Genomic DNA, 5,744 nt, shown 5'->3' on the forward strand with positions numbered 1-5,744 from the left:
ATACATGATGAAGCCAAACATCATCATGCTTGTGGTCACAATGATTGACCCAAGTGTGAGCAAGTAATCCAAACTGGGCCAGTTGGAGTCCTTCCAAGATTGCTGGTACTCAAGAGATACCCTTGCCTTCTGAATCATTACTCTGGAGTGACGTTTAGCCCAAAGCGGCTGGTGACCATGTTTCCTAAGACAAGGAGAAAGCTCACATGTAGTAGGAGGTGCTGAGGCCAACATGCACAGAGAATCAGATAAGAGAGCTGGGGAGACTGAGAGAGTCGGGTGTTCCAGACCTTGATCTAACTGACAAATCATAATCTCCTTCTTCTTCTTTTCTTTTAGAATTGAGAGTCTATCACTTAAAATAAATAGTCCTCCAGGTCCATCCACATTAAATATTTCTTCCTCTATGAAGCCTTTCTAGACTGTAACCTTATAGATCTGCTTTATTATGCAATTGCCATCTGCTTTTTCTGAAGGTATAGCTAATTATTTTCCTATTCCATCAGGTTCAATCATTCAGTAATATTTGCCAAGTGTAACCATGTTTCCCACTGGACTAGACTGGGAGCTTGACTCGTACCCCATTCAGCACAGAGCCTGGTACACAATAGAATTTTAAAAAATATTTATTACATTGAATTGCTAAGGTTGTTCAAAGAAGGATTTTCTTCCTATTGTGCCTAATGACATGTATTTCTCTCTCTGTTCCAAGTTCTGTGCTGGTAATAGAATCACTAATGATCTACAATATTTCACTGAAAACATAATTTTTGAAAAATATGTGAACAAGTGAAGAACATAAGCTACATTTTGAGCAGAAAAAGGGTAGTTTTCAAATAATGAACTCAAGTCACTTCTGTGTCTTACCTCTAAATAGCAGGTACAAATTGGTTTATTTGCATTTTCTTGGTTAATTACACATTTTGGAATGATCTTTCCATGTGGAAGTCATTGATAACAGGATCTAATTCCAGAGACCGAAGTGCCATTAGTTTCATTGAATTGAAGCATTTTCAGAGGTTGGAGTCAAAGCCTGGGAATTAGAAATCGTGGGTCTTAATTACATCTTGGTCACAGATTGGTTGTTTTCTTGGAAGCATACAACCTCAAAAAATTCGAGTGCCTGTAAAATGAAAATGAGAATCTTTGCTTCCTTCAACATCAGACTTTTATGTGGTTTAATGAAACATTACCTATACATGCCTTTGAATTCCTAGGATAGTGTGCATTTCTTTCCTAAGTCCTTGAATAGAGTAGCTATTTAGCATCATGGACAAATGGGTAAATTAAGGTCTTTGGTTCAGTGGAAAACAAAGTCTAGCTGTTTGAAAGGGAGGTACAGAAATATAAAAGGGAAGGAACGCAACTTTCCCTTTGGAACTGGATGGTCCTATCTACCAACCGCATGTTGAGCAAGGGTATTTACTTATCTTTAATCCTTATTATATTAAATTGTATGAAATACATATTAAATTGTATATATTAAATTGTATGAAATAGAGAATACATTTTACCCATAATGAGACTTCAGATACCTTAAATAATTTTCTTCAAGGTACCAAGCAACAATTGGGTGATGGTCATGTGTTGATCTTTGTAGAATTAATTATGCTGCAAAAAGGCTATGCTTTTGGTTCTGTCATACTAAGCCATTTACTCATAACACTAAATAAAAACTAGGCATGTGTTTTTATTTTTATTATTTTTTATTTTATTATTTTATTATTGATTATCAGCAATAAGAGGAACTTTGAGCTGCAGGGCATTTTGCTCTATCAGAATGGCTCATAAATTTTAAACCTTAGTCCTTGAATTTGACTCTAGTTGGGACTATAGGAATGCTTTGGGCAGTCATTCTCACTCAAAGTTCAGATGAGGCATCAGATACACTTGTGAAGCTTGAAAAAACCAACTCTGGAGCCATTAGAAGCAGATTCTGACTCTGAAGGGTGTATAAATGTGTGTGTATGTTTACATGCTCTTCTCTGAGATAGGAAGACAGTGATCCCAGAGCAAAGGTTTCCCTGGGAGAAGACTAAAGCCAGCTCTGAGGAAGGGGTGAGAAACTCTAAGAAATCTAGGTTATCTCTAAGGTATCCTGGAGTCCCTAAACTCTCCCTCCAGTTGTAGACATTTCTAATTTGACTTCAGAATTGACCTGTTCTTCATAAAACCTGTGTATCAGTGACATCTTGGAGCAAGTTCAAGTCCAAACAGCTCAGACAGGGGAGGAGACAGTGCTCTGGGTGAACACGGGAAGCAGTTGAAAGGGAGAGAATCCTTTGGCAACAAGATCAAAACCTTACCAATAAGGAGGCTACAACCCCTTTCAACTGCAAGATAAGACAGAATAATACCTTCCTGTTTCACTTGGCCAGTTTATAATGTGACACTTGAAGGGAAGCAAGTCTGTCAAGCTGGTGTGTGCATTATCTGATTTCCCCCACACTGCCCCTGCCGTCCCCCTTTGTGTCAGGAGTGCATTACTTGTTGGAGCAGTGAGCCTCAACCAACCTGGAGAGTGGGGCTAGGAGGATTACAGGGAAGAGCAGTGAGGCTCAACTAATGTGGCAAGTGGAGAGGGGTAGGGGGACATATAACAGCACAAGCTCTGCTGTGACTCACAGACCGAATCCAGTTGAAAAGACAATTCAGATTTTGGTGTAATGACTCTATTCACCAAAGACAGCAAGGATTTTCCCCAAGCTGTTTCTTCAGAATTCAGAGGAAACAGTGCTAGAAGGATGCAAATACTACTCTCTTAATTTATTTTATTAAAAGAGGTTTAGGGGTGTGTGTGTGTGTGTGTGTGTGTGTGTGTGTGTGTGTGTACATGTGTGCACTCATTCATTCTTCCCTGCACTGGTATAGAAACATGGAAGAAGTCTCTCTTGGACAAGGCCGTAGAGTGCTACAGAATGAAGCTATTTCATTCCTATTTTCTATAACACACAGAATTTAATCTGATGTTCCTTTCCCATGGAAACTGGCAATAGTCAAACAATATAGCATGGGTGTCTGATTAGGATTAATGTGCATAAGGATCCACAGCTTAATCTGAGACTACACGCAAAAGCAAATAGTTTGTGGCATAGCCAAAACAAGTATAAATTGACAATAGTTTCTGAAAGTGTGGAAGTGCTCAGTCATGTCCAACTCTTTGCGCCCCCATGGACTGTAGCCCTCCAGACTCCTCCGTCCAGGGGATTCTCCAGGCAAGCATACTGGAGTGGGTTGCCATTCTGTTCTCGATCCTGACTAGTTCATACAGTCATTATTAATCATTATATATGTAGCAATCAAATTCATTTTAAGAACCGATCTTAGAAAACCATAGGGATCATTTAAAATATTGAAGTTTAACAAGTGTTTAAGTAGATCTGATCATAAATGATGCCTTGGTTTTTCTCATCTCCTTACTAAAGAAAAATTTAAATCCCTCAGATGAATATACCTGAAGAAAGTGCATGGTAACTTTTACTAGAGAATCTCAAAATACTTTAAAAATGAACATTAAGCAATAATAAGCAGTTATAATAAAACAGCTATCCTATACTGAGTTACTACTCTGTACCTGACATAGTGGTATTTTACACAGATTATCTCAATTAATACTCTCAAAAGCCTTAGGGTTTAATGCTCAATGCTATTGGTATCTTTATTTTATTGATAAGGGAAATGAATCCTATAGAGTTCAAGTTCACACAGCTAAAATATGTGGTGGAATTAGGAATGGAACTAGAGTCCTCCGAACTGGCTCTTAACCATCATTCTATCCCAGAACCACAAATAACTTCAACATAACCCAGAGATGTAGCAAGAAGAGTTAAATGGTTTGTCATATTGATGGATCTAGGATGAGGTTTTCCAAATTCATAAATTCGAGTTGTTGACTAGATCACATAACTTAATTAAAGCAAAGAAAATAATCCTCCTGGCTTACAGGCTGATATTAATAAAGGATGGACTACCAAGATAGATTTCCAGTCAAATTTTGTTCCAAGCATGGCTGTTCACATAAATTTGTACAATATAAGCATCATACACTGCCAAAAAGACTCCAGAGAAACCTTATTACAATCTCTTTAGCTTCCTTTTAAACTAAGAATTGCTGTGTATATGGGCTTCCCTGATGGCTCAGACAGTAAAGAATCTGCCTGCAATGCAGGAGATCCAGGTCCAGTCCCTGGGTTGGGAAGATACCCTGGAGAAGGGAATGGCAACCCACTCCAATATTCTTGCCTGGAGAATTTCATGAACAGAGGACCCTGATGGACTACAGTGCATGGAATTGAAAAGAATCAGACGTGACTGAGTGACTAACACTTTCACTTTCATATATCTATATGAAATATAGATGCATAAAGAAGAAAAACATAGATATATTCAAGAAAAAATCCCCATATATAGCCTCATCACTGTTTAATTTTGTTGTTCTTGTATTCTAGTTTTTCATGTGTCCATATATGAATATAAATGTCTGTTTTCTAAATAAAAATTAGATATGCTGTAATAGTGTTTCATTTACTGTCTTTTCTTATCAATATATGATTCAGGAGCTAACCACAACCCAGCTTCACATCTTATAAACTGTGAAAGTTTAGGAAAATTGTTTAGTTTACAAGTGTCTCAATTTGCTTTATTGTAAAATAGAGATATTATAAAGTGGGCATAAAGTTTATTTTTAATATGTGAAAAAGTGCTTAGGACAGTTAATGGCAGATAGTAAGTATTATATAGATTTTTGTTAAATAAAAAATAAATCCCAGAGAAAAGGATGCACATCTTTTAAAGGATTCTGCTATTACCAAGTTACCTTTCAGAAAGATCCTACCAGTTAAAGCAGCGTGTGAGTGGAGTATCCATTTTCCTGCTCCCATGGCAGACTAGTTAAAAGTATAGGAAGTGAAGTGAAGTGAAAGTCGCTTAGTTGTGTCCAACTCTTTGCGAGTCCATGGATTATACAGTCCATGGAATTCTTCAGGCCACAAAGCTGGAGTTGGCAGACTTTCCCTCCTCCAGGGGATCTTCCCAAACCAGAGATCGAACCCAGGTCTCCTGAATTGCAGGCAGATTCTTTACCAGCTGAGCCACAATGGAAGCCCAAGAATACTGGAGTTGGTAGTCTTTCCCTTCTTCAGGGGATCTTCCTGACCCAGGAATCAAACCGGGGTCTTCTGCATTGCAGGCGGATTCTTTACCAACTGAGCTATGAGAGGTCAGGCCAAATTCTGGCTCCATCGTCCAATAGTCACGTTATTTTGGAAAAGTGACTTGACCATGACCATGCTAAGCTTCACTTTGGTTTTGTATAAAATAGGAATGACAATGAAAATATCTACATTTAGGATTGCTGTGAAACCGAAATGAGATGATTCACAATAGAGCCTCTCATAGAGAAAGGATCAATAAATGCTAACTATTAGTCTATATTTGCAGTCCCTCCATTTTAAAGATAAGAAAAATTAGGGTCAGAAAGTATGTCATCTATGGCTGAAGAACTAATCCCATAAGCAAAAATAATACAGGAAATACAGTGAGGAGGATATTTATGGTTCTAGGTGATAAATTTTTTGTGTCACTTTTAGAATATCTTTTAGATTTTAGGGTATCTTTTAGAATATACTTACATGATGCTTTCCTGTGGCTAGTGCTCAGCATGTATTAATTAGTAACCTGAACAGTGGCACAGAAAGTATGCTCATTAAGCCTGCCAGTGTGAAGGAGGGAGAGCATGAGCTTCT

Source organism: Muntiacus reevesi, chromosome 8 (assembly GCF_963930625.1).
Source record: "Muntiacus reevesi chromosome 8, mMunRee1.1, whole genome shotgun sequence".
Classification (NCBI taxonomy): domain Eukaryota; kingdom Metazoa; phylum Chordata; class Mammalia; order Artiodactyla; family Cervidae; genus Muntiacus; species Muntiacus reevesi.